Source organism: Mizuhopecten yessoensis, unplaced genomic scaffold, assembly GCF_002113885.1.
Source record: "Mizuhopecten yessoensis strain PY_sf001 unplaced genomic scaffold, ASM211388v2 scaffold10883, whole genome shotgun sequence".
NCBI classification, from domain to species: domain Eukaryota; kingdom Metazoa; phylum Mollusca; class Bivalvia; order Pectinida; family Pectinidae; genus Mizuhopecten; species Mizuhopecten yessoensis.
In genome coordinates this window covers 72,742-96,123 of record NW_018408769.1, presented here as the reverse complement: position 1 = coordinate 96,123, position 23,382 = coordinate 72,742, and positions in this window count along the sequence as shown.

Below are 23,382 nucleotides of genomic sequence, written 5' to 3'. Positions count from 1 at the left end.
AAGTTAAAATGAAAAAAACTTGTTTCTTTTGTCTGTTAACTATAATCATGAAACACGACTGTAAAGTCAACTTTGGCCATGATGGTGGCACGCAGGGTCTAAAAACTGACGAAACCCGAGTACCCGAAGAAACCCACTTGGTCGGGAAGCTGGTCCCATACATTGTCATGTCCGTTCAGAGAATCCACTGCACTACCCGGCCACCCAAGAAAGACTTTTGACTGATATATATATATATATTTATATATATATATATATATTGTACGTCTCTGGTGAGACCAATACGGTTTTCCGTGCTGAACGTCTTAAAAATTTCTAATCCGAAATGTCTCATCAATAATATCGGGATTAATATATATAGAGAATAAAACACGCCTTTTTCCATACCACACCCAGTATCAACCCGAGACTGCAATATTCCTCGGGCCGATATTGGTCGAGGGTTGATACTGGCTGTGATATGGAAAAAGGCGTGTTTTATTCTGTTTATTACATACTTACTAACAAAAGTTACTATCTTATGATCCATTTTTCTTTCGAAATATTGAAAAACGAAAAATTTCCAAAAGGGGTGTGATACGGGTTTTGCAGGCTGATATGGGTTTTGGGGTGTGATACGGCGGGGGCTGATACGGCTTTTGGGGTGGCTGATATGGGTTAGAGCAACTGTTTCGTATAGCATATACAGAAAACCCGTATTTATTAGTAAGTATGTAATAAATAGAGAATAATACATGCCTTTTTCCATATCACCCCCAGTATCAACCCGAGACTGCAATATCAGCCCAAGGGCCGAAGGCCCGAGGTCTGATATTAATCGAGGGTTGATACTGGGTGTGATATGGAAAAAGGCGTGTTTTATTCTGTTTATTACATAATTACTAATAAAAACTACTATCTTAAGATTTATTTTTATTTTTGAAATATTGAAAAACGAGTTATTTTTCAAAAGGGGTGTGATATGGGTTTTGCGGGCTGATACGGGTTTTGGGGTGTGATACGGCGAGGGCTGATATGGTTTAGAGCAATTGTGTCGTATCGCATATACAAAAAACCCGTATTTATCAGTAAGTATGTAATAAAAAAACGTAATGACCAATTGATAACTCCGTATTTCTGTTCGATATTAACCTTAAGCTTTGTATTAATGAAATTGCATTTATATGTTATTACTGATTTCAATACATGCAAATTATATAAATGTTCAATAATTAGAAAAGAGAGCTGTTCAATTATTTGTATTCATATACTCTGTAACATCGGGATGGGTGGGAGATGGATGTCTTTTGTGTCTTCTGACAAGGCGGCATTGAAGAAATTTAACACGATAAAGCATAATTTACCACAGAACGAAAATTAATGAATTCTTTATCGTTCATACAAATGTACTACAGCCCAAATGTTCATGAATTATATACATGTATGTATGAATTGATATGGTTGAACGGAGTGAACACACCGTGGTAAACCTTTGTGATAAGTTGGCATTGAAGATCGATTTGAAGGTTACGGAAGGAGATACTGGTGTTCAGATGTAGGAGGACGGGGGTGGGGCCGGAGTCACCTGTGACTTCCACGGGCGGTACTCTAACTGCTGATGTCTGTGGTAATCAACAGCAAATCTCCGACTGATATTGCCGAGCGTGACGATGAGGTTATACAAGGAATAACCAGCGCTGTCTACACCACGAATAGTTCCCACTCCCTAGGGGTAGACAATTGTTCCATATCTATATCTTCTTCAACAATCCCCAGGGTAGAGACAGGCTCTGTGGTTGGTGATTAATAGTGATTTTTTGGGGTAATATTGATGGCATAAGTGATGCAAGCTTGCCTTCTGCAGAAAATACGTCTGGATCTTTGCTACATTTTTGTACAATAAGGTTAAAACATATTTTATTTTTTTATGATTATGTTATTAAGGTATTCCATGTATATGTTTCTCCCTTATTTCATGGCGTTACGGTGAGAACATGCACGTACAATACTTGCGTCTGACAGCAGAATTAAGCAAGGTCATGTCTGCAATTGAATATTAAGATAATGGTTTATTTTCAGAATTCCCGCTGAAAATCTATTTTTTGATTATTTTGATCGCGTTAAGATATTAAGATGTTAAAATTTCAACATTATGGCAGCTATTTTAACATGCCATGTGCCATCAGTACCAGCGCTTCGGTGTATCTGAGCGTCTCGTCCTAATCGTACGGGTGTATCTCCTGGGTGATAAACAGATACAATGTAGTTTCATATAAAACAGTTCGTTATTCACAAAAATGTATAAAATGCAAACGTATGACTTGATGCCTCCCGAGGACATAGAGGTGTTAACGACTACCAGTGTCGATGGACATTAAATAACACCTGACCGTAAACAAAACACTGAGCATTTCGGCTATTGGCGATATTTTTTACTTTGTAAAATGCAGTTTAAGTTTAGTTTTGTGGGCCATTTTTTGTTTGTAATATTGATGTCAATTCTAATTATTTTAATGTATATCCGGTCTGTGGCAACTATTTGTTGGTGGTGTCCTATCCACACTACCATGAACACAATCTAATTATCAGCATTTGTTCATTAAAGCAAAAATTCAGCGATCAGTTTTGAAAGCAGGTACAAACATGAAGTATAACGCCTTCATCATGGGGCCTGATCGTTTATGCGGAACAACCGGTACGACCGTTTTTAAATGTAACAATTTCGGGTTAAGATCCTAGCGAACCTGTAAAAGTTTATGTAGGCCTTACAAGGCTTTGTCAAGGCTCGCCTGAAAGCAGCAGCCGGTTCAACCGTTGGGGTAGCGATATTAGCCTAACCAAAACTTTCAGCCTGTGTTCCATCAGAACTTATAATCTTACCGTGTACAGATTGGGGTAAAACTATGATTTAAAAAAATAGCCGAAAGCTTATGCTGACGTCATATCTTATTGTTCCCGTGGCGTCATGTTAGTGGGGTTTTTTTTTCACGTGCTGTCTGTTAAATATCAGATGGCGACAGAAGAATCAAGAACAAGTCAAGCTGAAGATAATTATGTGATAGTTGCAGACAGACATTTACATGTACAGTTAGAGACATTCTCGTCGTGTACAGTTAGAGACATCCTCCTCGTGTACAGTTAGAGACATTCTCCTCGTGTACAGTTTTAGACATCCTCCTCGTGTACAGTTAGAGACATTCTCGTCGTGTACAGTTAGAGACATCCTCGCCGTGTACAGTTAGAGACATTCTCGTCGTGTACAGTTTTAGACATCCTCCTCGTGTACAGCTAGAGACATTCTCCTCGTGTACAGTTTTAGACATCCTCCTCTTGTACAGTTAGAGACATTCTCGTCGTGTACAGTTTTAGACATCCTCCTCGTGTACAGATAGAGACATTCTCGTCGTGTACAGTTAGAGACATCGTCCTCGTGTACAGTTAGAGACACCCTCGCCGTGTACAGTTAGAGACATCCTCGCCGTGTTCAGTTTGAGACATCCTCGCCGTGTACAGTTTGAGACATCCTCGCCGTGTACAGTTTAAGACATCCTCGGCGTGTACAGTTAGAGACATCCTCCTCGTGTACAGTTAGAGACACAGTTTGAGACATCCTCGCCGTGTACAGTTAGAGACATCCTCCTCGTGTACAGTTAGAGACATCCTCGCCGTGTACAGTTATAGACATCCTCCTCGTGTACAGTTAGAGACATCCTCGCCGTGTTCAGTTTGAGACATCCTCGCCGTGTACAGTTTAAGACATCCTCGTCGTGTACAGTTAGAGACATCCTCCTCGTGTACAGTTAGAGACATCGTCGCCGTGTACAGTTAAAGACATCCTCGCCATGTACAGTTATAGACATCCTTGCCGTGTACAGTTATAGACATCCTCCTCATGTACAGTTAGAGACATCCTCGCCGTGTTCAGTTTGAGACATCCTCGCCGTGTACAGTTTAAGACATCCTCCTCGTGTACAGTTAGAGACATCTTCGCCGTGTAGAGCTAAAGACATCCTCGCCATGTACAGTTATAGACGTCCTCGCCATGAACAGTTAGAGACATCCTCCTCGTGTACAGTTAGAGACACAGTTTGAGACATCCTCGCCGTGTACAGTTTGAGACATCCTCGCCGTGTACAGTTTAAGACATCCTCGCCGTGTACAGTTAGAGACATCATCGCCGTGTACAGATGAAGACATCCTCGCAATGTACAGTTAGAGACATCCTCGCCGTGTACACTTATAGACATCCTCCTCGTGTACAGTTAGAGGCATCCTCGCCGTGTACAGTTAGAGACATCATCGCCGTGTACAGATGAAGACATCCTCGCAATGTACAGTTAGAGACATCCTCGCCGTGTACACTTATAGACATCCTCCTCGTGTACAGTTAGAGTCATCCTCGCCGTGTACAGTTATAGACATCCTCCCCGTGTACAGTTAGAGACATCCTCCTCGTGTACAGTGAGAGACATCCTCGCCGTGTTCAGTTTGAGACATCCTCGCCGTGTACAGTTTAAGACATCCTCCTCGTGTACAGTTAGAGACATCTTCGCCGTGTAGAGCTAAAGACATCCTCGCCATGTACAGTTATAGACGTACTCGACATGAACAGTTAGAGACATCCTCCTCGTGTACAGTTAGAGACATCCTCACAGTTAGAGACATCCTTGCCGTGTACAGTTATAGACGTCCTCCTCGTGTACAGTTAGAGACATCCTCGCAGTGTACAGTTTGAGACATCCTCGCCGTGTACAGTTTAAGACATCCTCCTCGTGTACAGTTAGAGACATCTTCGCCGAGACATCATCGCCATGTACAGTTAGAGACATCCTCGCCGTGTACAGCTATAGACATCCTCCTCGTGTACAGTTAGAGTCATCCTCGCCGTGTACAGCTATAGACATCCTCCTCGTGTACAGTTAGAGTCATCCTCGCCGTGTACAGCTATAGACATCCTCCTCGTGTACAGTTAGAGTCATCCTCGCCGTGTACAGTTATAGACATCCTCCTCGTGTACAGTGAGAGACATCCTCGCCGTGTTCAGTTTGAGACATCCTCGCCGTGTACAGGTTAAGACATCCTCGTCGTGTACAGTTAGAGACATCCTCGCCGTGTTCAGTTTGAGACATCCTCGCCGTGTACAGTTTAAGACATCCTCGGCGTGTACAGTTAGAGACATCCTCCTCGTGTACAATTAGAGACATCCTCCTCGTGTACAGATAGAGACATCCTCCTCGTGTACAGTTAGAGACATCCTACATCCTCCTCGTGTACAATTAGAGACATCCTCCTCGTGTACAGATAGAGACATCCTCCTCGTGTACAGTTAGAGACACAGTTTGAGACATCCTCGCCGTGTACAGTTTAAGACATCCTCGTCGTGTACAGTTATAGACATCCTCGCCGTGTACAGTTATAGACATCCTCGCCGTGTACAGTTATAGACATCCTCGCCGTGTACAGTTATAGACATCATCCTCGTGTACAGTTAGAGACATCCTCCTCGTGTGCAGTTAGAGACATCCTCCTCGTGTACAGTTAGAGACACAGTTTGAGACATCCTCGCCGTGTACAGTTTAAGACATCCTCGTCTTGTACAGTTAGAGACATCCTCCTCGTGTACAGATAGAGACATCCTCCTCGTGTACAGTTAGAGACATCGTCGCCGTGTACAGTTAAAGACATCCTCGCCATGTACAGTTATAGACGTACTCGCCATGAACAGTTAGAGACATCCTCCTCGTGTACAGTTAGAGACATCCTCCTCGTGTACAGTTAGAGACATCTTCGCCGTGTACAGCTAAAGACATCCTCGCCATGTACAGTTATAGACGTACTCGCCATGAACAGTTAGAGACATCCTCCTCGTGTACAGTTAGAGACATCCTCGCCATGTACAGTTATAGACATCCTCCTCTTGTACAGTTATAGACATCCTCGCCATGTACAGTTAGAGACATCCTCCTCGTGTACAGTTAGAGACATCCTCCTCGCCATGTACAGTTAGAGACATCCTCCTCGTGCACAGTTAGAGACATCCTCGCCATGTACAGTTAGAGACATCTTCGCCATGTACAGTTAGAGACATACTCGCCTTGTATGAACAAAGATATATCCTCGACATTTGCTTGACATTTTCACCGAGGCTGTGGTTTTCTGTTTATCGTTTTATTAAATAATACCCCGCCATTGTGCTGTGCGAACGCAACATCTTTTATTAAACGCTGTTGTATCCAAAACCACGACATACAATGTATCAACGTAGACGCATCTCCAACAGCATCTCCGATCTAATCAGCAGATATGGATGCTCAGTGTTAAAACAGCCACCAACAAAATCAGCAAAATGTTTCCCGTTTTTTATACATTTCTCGAGTAATGTGAACTTAGTGCGTTTTTTTTATTTTTGATGTGTTATCTGTTATGGTTCCTTGTGATGTGGTTTGAAGAGGGGCATGTACTGGTATACCGAGGGACACCCCAAACTTACCAAATGCTTTAAAATAGACAAAAGGTTGCTTCCAAATAGCAAATCAGTCACTTGAACCAACGGCTCTCATACACACATATACATGTATTAATAATATCGAGGTACATGTAACAAGGTTAAAAGTGGTAAATCTTCAACAACAAATCAAAAACCATATCAATTTTCACTTAAAACCATAAAAATTGTTTCCAATAAAAGAATAATAATGGTTTGATTTTCGTGTAATATTATGCCATCTTCTGCAATACATCACTAAAACAGAAGATAGAGTGCGCCACAGTCTAAATACGGGTCCTCCGTGCCATATTTAGAAGTATCGGGCGTCCTGGCGTGAGAACCATAGTTGTGTTCATGTGACAAACGATGTTGGTCGTGCGTCAACGGGCCTTTGTGTTTGTACATGTCTGTCTATTGGCAGCGTGAGCATGCGTCTGGTCAAAAGTCGACAGATTATATTTGGTGGACGCCGGTCAATGACGTTTACGATGCTGTAAACATCTTACTTTCCTGCTCAACCAGCACTGAAACTGGTACATGTACCGGAAGTGCTGCGTAATAATTCAATACTCTGTATTTTCGTTCTATGAAAATGATGCTATAATGGAGTGAAGCATCGTTTTAATATTTCGATTTGAACACCATATATAGTTATAACTAGTTATAAATTGGTACTAGGTAAAGGTTTCCCGTCTTCCTGTGACTTTGGCTGTTGCTAGACAACAAATTTCAAATCCCCATTTACGCTGACGGCTAAGCTACTGGTTTATTATATGATTTAGACAATTAACATTTTAATTAAGACTCTATTTTGCATCGTTCTAATCTGTGTACACTTCCCCTGGAAAATACATTGTATCTACCCGCAGTTTACACATCTTAGTGAATTTCAGCTAAATTACCATCTGGTAGATTGATCATTTGTACATGTAACATGATCATTTGTGTGTTGTCTGATGGTCTGCTTTTTATCTGCATATTTTCGGATTTTTTTTTTGTTTTAAACATATTTTATTGTTATTTATATACAATGGAAGTTGGGCACAAGCTAAACAGCTTCTGGTCAACCCTTTCCCTACCATATATTAATACACAATTTCAAGATGACATGTAACATGTATAAGTCAAAGATATTCCGAAAGGCATATGATGGATGACCGTAGTTTCTCCAATAAGAACTTGAGCGTAGGAAAAGTACATGCAGAATGACCTCATGCATTCCTTTGGGTATTGAAAGCTCAACTTATAACTCTAAAAATTCTAAAATGACGTCTTTGGTTTATAATATAATCAATGGGAAGTAGCCGTTTCCCTATGTTTCCCGGCAGTCGTACCAGATCCTTTGCTAAAATTGAACTTTCCTTTTAGAGCTGGAAATTAACTTAACACAAACGCTTGACAGAAATAGATAATGTATACAGATAAGTGTGTATAATTATGATAAGTATATATTCCAGTTACCGAATATCGTAGGAAGTGGCCGCGTAAGTATTAAGCGGTACACGTGATGACGGCCAAGTTTGATCCGCTGTACTGTAAATGGAAAGACTATCCCCGTTTCTACTTGAACAGTCTTCAGTAAATAACTAACGAATCAGTTATAAATCTACTTACAGATACAGCCGTGTTTCACGTGTTACGCCTAACAGACCGTTAGGCTCCAGTGAACTACATCTATGTCATCTTTTTCGTGTACTTTTCTAAAGATAGAAACATATAATACATGATTTATACTTCTCGGATAGAAATGAACAATTGTTACTGATTATGCACTCAAAATACCAATATGTGCTTCTAAGCTGATCAGAATGAAGCAAGCACGTGGGTTCCCCATAAAACAAAAGGTGCTATCCAAGTTTTTTTTTGCCAAGTTTTATTTTTACACTCACGCCACACATATACGTGCGTAACAAGAGGTCACACAATACATAGTATACATTGATGGACATGGTACTCACATAATATAATATGACACATGATACAATTCATACAATAACAACCCATTTCAATAATTCTTTTAGCTAAATTATTTTAGATATTAAGTAGCTTCATTACTCTTTGTATAAATTTACTTACTTTTGTTAAGAGTACCGTGTTACAAATTGAGAACATTCCTTTCATTTTGATATAAGTTGGGTTGACATAATAATAATTTGGTATATAAAGTTGTCTAAGAGCTACAACAGATACATTAGTACATTGGTATAAGTAGTGGTATTCGTCCCCAACACAGTTATTACATAGGGGACATAACCTTTCCTCGCGTGGGACTCGATTCCATCTTCCTGTTTCTATAGGAAATTTTATATTTGATGTTCTAAATTTACATATTACTTTTCGTTCATTACGATTTAGCTTTAAAAGATATGGTTCAATATTAAACTGAAATTTGAATAAGGAGTAAACTTGCCCTCGCGAGGAGGTTTCAACATCATGAAACCAACTTTGAATGAATTGATCGCATAATCTCTGCTTAATGATATTTTTCAAGCATTGTCTATTAATTGTACATGATATTTGGAAAGTCCATAAATTATTAAATCCAGTATTGTTTAAGATATCTCGTATATACGTTAACCATTTAAAACTTAATAAAGAATTCTGGTGCAAATTGTACATTAACTTATACATTACACTAGATAATTTCGATCCACCCGTTATAAGCTTATGCCAGAACATAACCATTCTAACACTGATTTCAATTTCTAGGGGATACCTTCCTAACTCACCATATACCATATAATTTGGGGTGCTCTTCCGAATGTTAAGAATTTCCTTACAAAACTGTAAGTGTATTTTTTCGATACTTTTTGTATTTTCATAGCCCCAGATTTCACATCCATATAATAAAATTGGTGACACAAGTGCATCAAATAATTTCAGTTGAAGATCTACAGGAATGGAAATATTTCTAATCTTAATATACAATGCATATAAAGCTTTTTTTGCTTGCTCTGTTAGTTTACTTTTGGCTTTTGTAAAAACACCATTGTAGTTTAATATTATTCCAAGATATGTGTACGAATCTTGTATTTCTAAAATCTCATTATTTAACGTAAAGTGATGGTCTCTTTTACTTTTTCTTTTTTCAAAAATCAAAACTTTAGTTTTTTGTGTATTAACTGTTAATTTCCATATATTACAATAATTTTGGAATTCATTCAATGCGTTCTGTAGGCCATCTGGTGTTTCTGATAAAAGCACTGTATCATCAGCATATAATATAATAAACAATTTTAAGTACAAACCTAAATTTTGATCACTAAGAGCATACACTTCATTCAAACAAGAAACATTACGTTGATTGAGGAAATCCTCTAAATCGTTAAGAAAGAGGGAAAACAAAAATGGCGATAAGTTTTCTCCTTGTTTTACCCCGACATTGCACATGAAAAAGTCGGATGTATCATTACCATTTATTACGCATGATTTGGTATTTTGATATAAATTATAAAGGACTTTAAATATTTTGCCCGTAATGTTACTATTTTGTAATTTTTTCCACAAGCCTGCTCGCCACACCGTATCAAAGGCCTTTTTAAAATCAACGAATGAACAATATAACTTCTTACCCTTTGAAAAATATAAAGAAATTAGGGAATGCAATATAAAAATGTTTTCATTAGTGGAATATCCCTTTCGAAATCCCGCTTGGGCGGAGGATATCAGGTTTATCTTATCAGATAATTTTGTTAGTCTACCATTAATTATAGAGGTAAATACTTTTCCCAAGCATGACACCAGAGTTATCGCCCTATAATTATCCGGATCGCCCTGGTTACCTTTATTTTTGTATATAGGTTTAATAATACCAACTGTCCATTCTTGGGGTATTAACCCAGTGTTGAGAATGATGTTGAAAAAATCTATATATAAAGGCAAAAACTGATTGAGAGTATTTTTTATATATTCATTCCGTATTTCATCGATTCCGCTCGCTTTATTATTTTTTAGGCTTTCTATCGATCGAATAATTTCCGTTTCGGTAATTTCAGCATTGAGATCTTCAGAGACTTCATCGTTATCGATATCTTGTAGAAGTCCTTCATTATTATCTTCCTCATAGCTAGCTGAATTTAAATTTTTAAAATAGTTATATAGTTCGTTTATTGGTATATTAGCTTTTGACGATTTGGGTTTACCCGAAAACCTATTTAGAATATTCCATAGGAATTTTGGACTCTCCTTTACTGAATCTCTTATTTTCTTTTCCATGTTGAATGCATAGGTTTTGTATGCTTTATTTACCTCTTTCCTGTAATTACGACTTTTCCTTTTCAAGGCGTGCTTGTTAACATCATTTTTTAATTTACGATAGTTCTGTTTGGCTTTGTGAAATTCTTTTCGAAGCTTTTTACAATTTGATGTAAACCATGGTTTGTTATTTTCATGAATATTTCCGCGGTAAACAGATTTGCGACCGAATGACTGGTTGGCGGACGTAGTAAATATATCTGTGATATTTTTAGTTACATCATTAATTTCTGCATTAGTTATTTGGTCGGTTTCCTTAGCTTTCAAATTTTTAACATACTCGTTCAGCGTAGCAAGTTTATTATCATGATCATCTGCAATAAGATTAGTAAACGAGTTACTTAATTGATCCTTCCATTTCACGTAACCACCGTTTTTGTCGGTTGCATAAGGATTTTCGTGTAGAGTATTTATGAGTTCAGACGCCCCTTCGAACTTAAATTCAATACAACTATGAACATCGGATAATAGAGGATTAAAATCAACAACCTCAAAATATGTTACTACTTTGAATAAGTCGGCAGTTAGTAACAAATAATCAATAAGAGACGAGCCATTACAGGTATTTTTCCCATTAAACTGATCACAACCAATTCTACCATTTGCTATATATATATTATTATTCTTACAAAAGTCTAGTAGTTTATTGCCAAAATTGTTAGTTTTAGCCTTGCATTCACTATAACGTTGTAGTGGAATGTTATATAATTCTAGTTTTTCAAAATCATACATGATTTTATAGAGATCATCACTTTCATCTATATTCAAAGCATTGAGAATTGAACTATCCGGAACAATATAGTCTTGCTTCTTCTCAGTTTTAGCGTTAAAGTCTCCTATTAAGGCTACTCTGGTGTCATTGCTACACAAGCTAATCATTTCAGACTCCACATCGGAGAATGCATCGGGAGAAGAGTACTTGGAACTTTCGGGAGGGATATACGTACACCCTAATACAATATCATAATCTATATTTTTTAGTAGTTTCTGGGATATTCTTATCCATTGTACAAATTCAGACTCGGTAGTGATAAATTGTAACATATGTTCTAAACTCTTTTTAAAAACAATGACAATACCTCCTGATTTTTTTTTAAATTTTGTTCGATTTTTTGCAAAGTATGTGTACTCATCTGGTAATTTAATAATATCTAAATTATCAGTTTTACTTTCCACAAATACAAGGATATCATGCGATTTAACTAAATTGTCAAATTCTGGTAGTAACGATTTAGACATAAGTCCACATACATTTAGAAATGCAATATTCAAGCTCTTGAGGCCGAGACCTCTCGTTACGCTTCCCTACGCTCGTCTATGGGATCCCCCTGAACCAGGAGGATGACGTCAGATGTCTACTTCCGGTAATCGACAATTTATCAGCAGGCAACGACTAATAGCGCGTTCGTAAATACCTGACAATAATTACCATGATTCATACAAATGCCACCCGCTAAGACAATAGTCAGTAATGTACCTTTACTTTTTACAGATATGTCTCGTTCTCCCTCAATTATCACCCATCATAATCGGTATTAAACATCAGATCCACAAATGAGAATGCCTCTGTGAAACTCGTACGAGGTTGGAATAATTATAATGCGTTAGTTGTGATATTTATAATATATGGGTTTAGCAGATCTAAGTATTAAATATGTTATTCAATAAATCCACGATTTAACACAAATTTACTTGGTTGTTGCAATAGAAATTAATTGTGTCGTTTCCAAAAGTAACCTCTAGAGATGTTATTTTAAACTCTCTTCTTTAATAAGAACATGATGAAACTCGCACCATTGACGAACTTTGATTTTATGTTACCATAAATGTATACATATGTAATTGCTTGAGAACAACCAAATGAAAATATGTTGCAATTAGTTCGATTTTTTGTATTTATTTTGACTGGTAGTGTGTTTCTGTCGATTACCCCGTATCGGTCATTCTATTCTCAGCTTTGTATCTTTTATAAACACCGGTCTATAACAATCTGCTGGTACTTAATTACATTAGCAAGGACACCTGACTTTCGACACCCCCGCTAAATAACAATACGCACACAACACACACATTAATTACACTGCGGGTTTGTTCCGGTTGACAGCCCGCGCATACGTGCAGCGTTGATTGCGTCACGACAATGATGGGTAATCGCTATTTTATTATCATCCAATCGACTGGCTATGTTTTATGAAATACGAAAGACCGCTCGATTTACAAGCTTCGCTCCACCTAGTTAGCCTTCGTTAGCGGCCTGCTCCCCGTGCCAGTGTGACGTCAGCAGGAAGCACCGTTTTAGGGCCTCTCTGTTGAATAAGCCACTAAACAGACATGTTTATTTAAAAAGACAGATTCTTTAGGTTTTGGTGTAATGCGGTTTCAAAATATTAGCGGCATTGATAACAAAATATTTAACACTCAAAACAAGTCATTAATTGTAACTAATTCCACGCGTTTTGACATAATGATGTATGTACTAGCATTGATTATGTCTAAATCAAACGACATGAATGTTGGTTAGCCGACAATTCCTTATAAGTATGATGCATTTCACACAGAATGAGTAGCAGAACCGATATGCCTAGCTCGTGCACGCACCACGATTGCAAGACAAATCGCAATTGTGCGAGACAAACACGTTGGTTTCTGCCATTAACCAAATTTTGTCAGTTCTGTAGGTGAAACTATTATATGGGCATCATCATATAGTTACTTCTCAGCATTTCCGCTATTTTAGGACTAATTGTGAAGAGTGTAAAATTGCATACAACTTACAAAATAAAACGTGTCAAATACCACAACAATATGATAAATCACTTTATCGCGCTATTTGCGCGGTAACTCACGAGAGGAGTCGTTTGACTGTTTATTAGAATAATTTAAATAATTGGTTTACGTATAGTTTTGATCTTTTCGCGAATTAATCTCTCGTGAATAAGTAACCAAAAAATTGGTTTACAGTAAGAGTTACCTGTAAAGGGATTAGACACAAGCTGTAACAATTTTTTCAAAACTCAATATTACCAGGTTAAACAGAGTAATGATGTACAGTAGAGTGATAATTGTATATAATCGTATCACATACACACACACACACATACACACACACACACACACATACACACACACACACACACACATACACACACACACACACATACACACACACACAAGAATGTGATAATACTATAATGACTGAGAGCGCTTCTTAAAAGCAATTTTTATATATTTACCAAGATTACACAAATCTTTTAAATTATTAGCACTGAGCAATTGAACAAGTTTAAATACACTGGGACGACTAAAATACTATGGCTTCAGGTATCTCACCCGTAAATCTGCATAAATAGGACACTTAAGGATGAAGTGAAACTCATCCTCAATATCATGAGCATCACATAATGTACAAACTCTATTGGACCTAGCTAAATTATTGTATCTTCCACTTTCAATATTGAGCTTATGGGCGCTTAAGCGAATACATGAAATACTGTTCTTGTACAACTGATCATTAGTTTTTTCAGGTAGTATTGCAGTATAACAACTATTGTATTATCGCCCTCTTCCTTACATACATTTATAACAGTTTAATTACATGTAAAGTGAAAACAGGCATGTTATTAACATTAAATATAATTTGACTTCAAAATCGTTTTGATGAACTTTTGCACACATCTAAAATGTTTGTTTTAAGATTTTTGCTAAAGTTAATCAGTTACAAGTAAAACAAGGTTCAATGACGTCATCTGTTTCGATGCGAATCTAATCAGTGCACATTTTTAATAGGTGTACAAAGTTTCTTTACCAAGATTTCTCGCATCCAGCATTAGGCCTATATGCAAACGTACCTGTAATATCACACAGATGCCTCTACTGTAATCGGAGATAGCTCGGGTTTTTATACGGACGATTATTACACTAGTGTTATCTTCCTCCCGAGATAAGCATGTACATTGTACGAATGGTATTACCTTCATTTAAATGTCTGTATTTTCTCTTTGACCTATAACATGTTATAGTTATTTAAACACTAATTACGAATATTCAATTCGTTCCGAAAAAAAGGTCGGTTCGAAAAGCAAAAAGGAACAAAAGGATGTTGTTAATTAAAACAATGGCGCCACTATGTTTCAAAACGTATACTTCTAATTTTGGCAAGTATTGCAAGGAAGCACATCATCATCATCATCATCATATCATCATCATCATCATCATCATCATTTCTTTATTTCCTCCAAAATAATGAAGAGAACAATATGGCACAGCATTAAGTATAAACTGTTTTTCTTTCAATTCAGACACAATTTAAACAAAATCACAAAAGTACACAGGAGATTAAAAGAAGTTTAGAGCTTATATTGAAAGACTTCCTTCAAATAGAAATTACATTATTTAGATTGACAGCATTTTATAATAAATGCCTCTCGTTGAAGAAAAATTAATAATATTCATGAAGGTAATCACTGGAAACGATGGTTGACCTCCACCGTGTTTAGAACGTGTTATCGAGGTCCATCAGAGAATCGTGACTACGTCAGCAATCAGACACACTTAAACAGGCTCTGTTCTTCTCATTACTCACGACCTTGGGAACTAATCACGCTTCTTCATTTACTAAAACTACTTCAAATTATTAGACGCCTTAAAATATAATCACTCATTTAAAATAATACTCGTCTGCAAAATTATATTTAAATTTTTGGCACTACTCAATTTTCTTCAAAAGAATTTTCAAACCCACGGAATACCCCGAGGTGGTTAGCGGACTGATGTGGGCCGAGTCAGACACTTCCGCTATCTGATGCAGCCCGGTTTGTTTTATTTCCATGATATATTTGTATATGTAGCCTAGTTTAAGCAGCTATAATTAACTGGGATCACAAAAAGCCATCATATGTCTGAAACTGAAAATGTGTAATAACCGAAACGGGATTAAAATATGTTTGATAAACTATTTTACTACATTAAAATATGTTTGATTTCTTAATTTGGAACTTAATTGAATGCCCCAGTAATTGAAAAGTTTTATTCTATAACGACGTCGACGTAGTTGAACGGAATGACCGCTGACTGTCTGGACGCAGGACACAGACATGTCCAGATATTTAGACCAAGTAATAAACAGAACAGGTTATATGCTGTGAAGGGTAGAGAGGTAATTCCATCAGCTCTCATTCAGGTGCGCGTCAAGTGTGAAAAGGAATGTAGCATGGCGTACATTGTAAGTCACTTCTGTATACGGTTCAATTTGACAAAAAAATGCATACATTTTGCGTTAGCAGACACTGTGGTGTATAACACTTAGAGGTTACATTACTTCTTTATTCCTCATTTATAGCCAAACCGCCTCTAGAGTTCATGACCTTGTAAAGGTTTGCAAGTTACTGAACATCCAGAGTTCTTGTTACAGAGATAGCCGAGCATCCCCAAGAGTTCCTGTTTCAGGGTTAATGCAGCATCCCCCAGAGTTCCTGTTTCAGGGTTAATGCAGCATCCCCCAGAGTTCCTGTTTCAGAGAAAGCCTAGCATACCCCAGCGTTGTTGTTACGGAGAAAGCCCATTATCCTACCTGTGTTCCTGTTTCAGAGACAACCCAGCATCCCCCGGAGTTCCTGTTACAGTGATAGCCCAGCACCACCCAGAGTTCTGTTATAGAGATATCCAAGCATCCTCCTGAGTTCCAGTTATGATGATAGCCAAGCATCCCCCAGAGTTCCTGTTTGAGAGAGAGCCTAGCATACCAAAGAGTTCCTGTTACAGTGATAGCCCAGCATCCCCCAGAGTTCTGTTATAGAGATAGCCCAGCATCCCCCAGAGTTTTGTTATAGAGATAGCCCAGCATCCCCCTGAGTTCCGTTTATGATGATAGCCCAGCATCCTTAGAGTTCCTGTTACAGAGATAGCCATGCACCCCCAGAGTTCTTGTTTAAGAGTTAGCCCAGCACCCCCCAGAGTTCCGGTTACAGAGATAGCCCAGCATCCCCTGGGATTCCTGTTTCAGAGAGAATCTAGCATATCCTAGAGTTCCTATACAGATATAACCAAGCATCCCCCAGTGTTCTTGTTTCAGAGTTAGCTCAGCATCCCCCAAAGTTCCTGTTTGAGAGAGAGCCTAGCATACCCAAGAGTTTTGTTACAGAGAAAGCTCAGCATCCACAGGGTTCCTGTTATAGAGATAACCCAGCATCCCCCAGAGTTCCTGTTACAGTGATAGCCCAGCATCCCCCAGAGTTCTGTTATAGAGATTCCCAGCATCCCCCTGAGTTCCAGTTATGATGATTGCCAAGCATCCCCCAAGAGTTCCTGTTACAGAGATAGCCCAGCATCCCCCAGAGTTCCGGTTACAGAGATAACCCAGCACCCCAGCGTTCCTTTAACAGAGATAGCCCAGCATCCCCCTGAGTTCCAGTTATGATGATAGCATCCCCCAGAGTTCTGTTACAGAGATAGCCCAGCATCCCCCAGAGTTCCGGTTACAGAGATAACCCAGCACCCCCAGCGCTCCTTTAACAGAGATAGCCCAGCATCCCCCTGAGTTCCAGTTATGATGATAGCATCCCCCAGAGGTCTGTTACAGAGACAGCCCAGCATCCCCAAAGTTCTGTTATAGATAAGGCCCAGCATCTCTCAGAGTTCCAGTTATGATGATAGCCCAGCATCCCCCAGAGTTCTGTTATAGAGATATCCCAGCATCCCCCTGAGTTCCAGTTATGATGATAGCCAAGCATCCCCAAGAGTTCCTGTTACAGAGATAGCCAAGCATCCCCCAGAGTTCCGGTTACAGAGATAACCCAGCACCCCCAGCGTTCCTTTAACAGAGATAGCCCAGCATCCCCCTGAGTTCCAGTTATGATGATAGCCCAGCACCCCCCAGAGTTCTGTTACAGAGATAGCCCAGCATCCCCAAAGTTCTGTTATAGATATAGCCCAGCATCTCTCAGAGTTCCAGTTATGATGATAGCCCAGCATCCCCCAGAGTTCCGGTTACAGAGATAACCCAGCACCCCCAGCGTTCCTTTAACAGAGATAGCCCAGCATCCCCCTGGGTTCCAGTTATGATGATAGCCCAGCATCTCCCAGAGTTCTGTTATAGAGATAGCCAAGCATCCCCCAGTGTTCCTGTTACAGTGATAGCCCAGCATCCCCCAGAGTTCTGTTACAGAGCTAGCCCAACATCCCCCAGTGTTCCTGTTACAGTGATAGCCTAGCATCCCCAGAGTTCTTGTTAAAGAGTTAGCCCAGCATCCCCCAGTGTTCCTATTACAGAGATAGCCCAGCATCCCCCAGAGTCCCGGTTACAGAGATAACCCAGCACCCCCAGCGTTCCTTTAACAGAGATAGCCCAGCATCCCCCTGGGTTCCAGTTATGATGATAGCCCAGCATCCCCCAGAGTTCTGTTATAGAGATAACCCAGGATCCCCCAGTGTTCCTGTTACATTGATAGCCCAGCATCCCCCAGAGTTCCGGTTACAGAGATAACCCAGCACCCCCAGCGTTCCTTTAACAGAGATAGCCCAGCATCCCCCTGAGTTCCAGTTATGATGATAGCCAAGCATCCCCCAGAGTTCCTGTTACAGTGATAACCCAGCATCCCTCAGAGTTCTGTTATAGAGATATCCCAGCATCCCCCTGAGTTCCAGTTATGATGATAGCCAAGCATCCCCCAGAGTTCCTGTTTGAGAGAGAGCCTAGCATACCAAAGAGTTCCTGTTACAGTGATAGCCCAGCATCCCCTGAGTTCTTGTTAAAGAGTTAGCCCAGCATCCCCCAGTCTTTCTGCTGTAGAGATAGCCCAGCATCCCCCCTTGTTCTGTTATAGAGATAGCCCAGCATCCCCCTGAGTTCCAGTTATGATGATAGCCCAGCATCTCCCAGAGTTCTGTTATAGAGATAGCCCAGCATCCCCAGTGTTCCTGTTACAGTGATAGCCCAGCATCCCCAGAGTTCTTGTTAAAGAGTTAGCCCAGCATCCCCCAGTGTTCCTGCTGTAGAGATAGCCCAGCATCCCCCATTGTTCTGTTATAGAGATAGCCCAGCATCCCCCAGTGTTTTGTTTCAGAGAGAGTCCAGAACCCCCAGAGTTTCTGTTACAGAGATAGCCCAGCATCCCCCAGAGTTCTGTTTCAGAGAGAGCTCAACATTCCCCAGTGTTCTGTTTCAGAGAGAGCCCAACATCACTAAGTGTTCTGTTTCAGAGGTTTCAGAGATATAGCCCAACATCACCAGCGTCGCGCCACTTTGGAGAGAAATTGTAGGCCAAATATCATCGATGGGATGGTACAATGGAAAGGTTACATATCGTCAGAGCTCCTTCATGTAGAAACATAATAGTTAAGCTTATGATACGTTTCACCAATTTACGCAGTCCTTTTCAGACAATTTACTTAGAAAAAACTATCGAAAATAAGCCGACTAAATATCGGGAACACAAACATTTAGTGAAAAGTGTCCTAGCATTTGACCTCAACATGAGTACTAGAATTGGACCACGGATTAATTGGGAAGACAGATATAAATCTTTCTCTTAAAGTTTTTCTTGAGTGTATAGCATTTCAATAAACATGAACCAATATGTATATAGCCGGTTTGTATTGATGTATAGTAATTACTCATAGGTATACACCAGGCCCCGCCCCTTAATCAGTCAGCCGCGTTACCGACACGCTTAGTCAGGTTAACGTGGTGGAGGGTGTAGATGTCAAGGATCACAGTGACACTGAAAAGTGCTAGAACAGAAAGAATGTTATATATACAATGTATATATAATTTATTACATAGTGTACTGTTCTGATCTAAGTCAGCCGCAATAATCAATGTTCTGTTATTTTCCGATTTCCCGATACGACACCAATGTAAATTGTCATGCGAACGTGAAATAAACAGCTATTTAACCATGGTCCAGTTAAACAAATTTGACCCGATCAGGCAGTTGACTTTGGGTGGTTTTGCACGTTTTGCATGTTTTTGACTGAACTATTCCACTATAATTAACTCCCCTCATCCTGCCATTGTGACAGTCAGATGACAGGTAAAATGACAATTAAGCGTTTGAAATAAAAACGTCGTTTGGGAAAGGCGGGGTCAACATTTGGCCCCCACTTTGATTTCTTTTATTCTTTTGCCATATGTAGATACGTAAAAATGATCAGTAACTGCATAAATGATTATTCATAATTACTACTGATAAATGTAGTGGGCTTCCTTGCATAACACCAGGTTGAGTGACGGGGGTATCCTATCAAAATGACAGATAAATGTCACAGGCGAATGTTATTTTGAAAAACCAACATTGTCAACTTGCCTATATATAGTTACAATGCTAGTCAATATTTTAAACTTCTTTAAAAACTTTCCATACATATATTCTGTCTACAGAATTGTTTTTATATAATATCAAAACCGGCAAAGTACTTTTTTAGTATGCCAAACATGATCAATGCCCAATTTCAAATAATCAAGGAGATAGAATTATCAGTGTTTATTATGGTAAAAAACAATTGAAGTTATTATTTTATTTTGCCTTTTGCCCATTCATTGAACAAAATATGAAGGAATATTACATTATTTTATATCATTAACTCTAAACAAATAAAGCAAGGTCAAGGTGATCAACGTTTACAAAACCTAAGTTCATTCACATCAACAACCTACTTGCCAAATAGCAATTACCAAGGACCGTTCGTCATGAAGAAACACAAGTTAAAGGAAAAGTTGAAAGAAAGCTAAGGTGTGTTTTTTTAATCAAAAGTGTTGCGATATATTTTGAAATTCCTGATGATGAAAGATATTGTTGGTAGCAAACTTTTAAGCAAGTATGCAAAATAGACTCGTTTTTGAACTATGCAAATTAACGTGTCAAAAATAGAAAATTTCTCATTTGTAATGACATTTCACGTACTTTTCTGCTTAAATCTTCAAAAAACGAACAGATGTTTCTTGAAATAGTGTAATGTCCCGGTACTAAAATAACAGTTGGAATATGTTGCACACGATGATAAAATATTTTCAAAGTAATTGTGTCATTTTAATGCTCTATGAGGAATTGTATTACCGCACCTCTAACACCCACACAGGTTCAAGTCAATGAGGTCCAATTTACCATAAAATGAATTCTGAAACTAACTGTTTCTGATCTAAGCTTCCCATACCCGTACCTTCTGTTCTTTAGGAAAAATTACGTTATTTTGCAGATTACTCAGTTTTTAATCCATTACAATATAACACACACATTAAACTGTCCAATACCTGCTGAAGATTTTCGAATCTTGTATATGTATTATGTAAATCCGTCGGCAAAATCTAGTCTGAACGTGAAGATTTCCTGTTACAGCAAATTCCAAGTGAGTCAGTAGAGTTAAACTTTAATTATTGTGTTTAAAATCATTCATGTTCTTTTATTATAATATGGACACTTATACATATCAGAACATATAACATAGATAAACAGTCACCATGAAACACGAATACAACACAATATAGGACTTAACAGTACACGATTCAACTACGGACAAAGATAGGCACAAACAAAATTAACAAAGAGAAACAAATCAATTGGATACATACTTGATCAAAAATAGGAAAAATCTAGATAATAATGCGTATTACTTCAGGTGATAGATATAAGTTTCATAAGTAATACCGACAGTATGGTCCAATATGGGCACCGGATCCGAATAAACAGAATTTAATGTTCGTCCAGATAATGTATATCCATCGAAACAATCCGCCTAGGTCTTGCGGAATACATTTCCATACAAAATATATTCTCTTGTCGCTATCTGCATCTATGGTATATTACGCTGGTATTACGTTTAGTAATCTATTAGATAATGGATGTTCTGTAATCAATCTACGATAACAGGTTTATGAAAAACATCTTTTGTAAAATATTTCAGAACTATCTATATTTATTTTGCATCACAATGCATTTATTATTCGTCTCTTTTCTCTTTCTTTAAAACATTTATTTGTCTGTTGCAAAATTACCCAGGGCCTTTGTTTCGCATTATGTTAAATGCATAACACACTCCGTTAAACGACCCATTCCCCGCTCCAAACAATAGTAATAAACAAACAACAATGTTTGTCTCATTCATGGGCATTTGTTTCCAAAATAGTCGCGAAATGTCCAGAGAGTTGTGTTCAGTGTTCAATGTCTGTTAATTACGGCCAGGATCGGTGCATGGTTTTTCCACGGTAAAGGAAATATCAGTATTTTACTGTAATATCCCTCGGTAGTTAATACGGCTTGATCGGAAATATGAAATGGTCTCAAAGGGGGATGATCTTAATTTTCCGGGACTTTTTATGCAAAGTTGGTCTGGTCTAATGTTATCCTTCTGTTGTTGTGTTCTCATGCTCCGGTCAGTTCCCGGTCTCGAGCTTGGCTCCGAATTGGTATGGTTTCTTGAAATTGGTCTGATGATTTTATTTGCTTAGTCTGGTCCCATTGTTTCCGTTTGGTTTCATCGATCTGGGCTATCCCAACAACCACACCAGAAATTTGGTGAAACCAGATCAAACAACATGGACAAGGTCAGGACACCAGATTAGACAAATGCGATACCGTCCAACCGTCGGGGACAGTTCAGAACGATGGGGTAAAGAAACAACGAAACAAGGGTAATAAAGACTATACCGTCAGATCAGACGAAACAATAAAAACCAAACTGTCAGATCAGACGAAACAATACCAATAAAAACCATACCGTCAGATAAGGGAAAAAATCCAATCAAGACAACACCGTAAGACCAGACCAGACCAGACCAGACCAATTAATACAATACTGTCAGACCAGTAACGTCTGTTCGATAAGATGAGTCTATGTTTTAGACGGTCCCATTACGATGATTCAGACAGTTATCGGTCACGGACAGACCGGACAGAAGGCAGTGAGTAGAAACCGGATTTCTAAACACTTGTCAGCACCTCCATAATAACATGAACTACACATTCTTACGTAACCGGCCATTGTGCATTTATTCTAAATGACGTCTATCTACACTCAAGTTCAATATGTAGGACATTCGTAAACGAGGGTATTGGAGGTATACGGACTGTCCATGTGGGCGGGGATCGTGTGCCTCGGGTTTGCGGTTGATCTTTATCTAATATTCACGGAACCTATCAATTAAGACAACTATTCAAAGCATTTTCCCTTCCATTCAGATGGACATATTTCTAAAAATAAGGCTAAAATAAGAAATAATGATATTCAGACATATAGGAGTCTCGTCTTTTTAATAATAATAGTAAACATGACAACTATGCTATTCAAAAGGATTTCAGGAATCTGTATATCATAGGCACCACTAACCACAACTACTCCAAAAATGACACGGAAAATGTACAAAAAAGGGCGTCAAATGAGATGTTATCAGCAGCCTTTTAAAAATTTAAGAGGCGCCTTGCTTTTCGAGATAATAAAAGGGAAGAAACTAAAATAAACTAGAACTAAAAATAAACAAGATAATTACTGATGACGAATTATAAAATGCATTGTCATAGTACACCATGGTAGATTAATATACATTGCAGAAATTAAATTTTGGTGTGAGTTTCTAAACACATTCCTGTTTATTTAAGTCATCAAACAATAGGTGGGTGCGTCAGGTCACCGGTGGTAGATAATAAAGGGCAGAGGTCAGGACGTTACCTTTC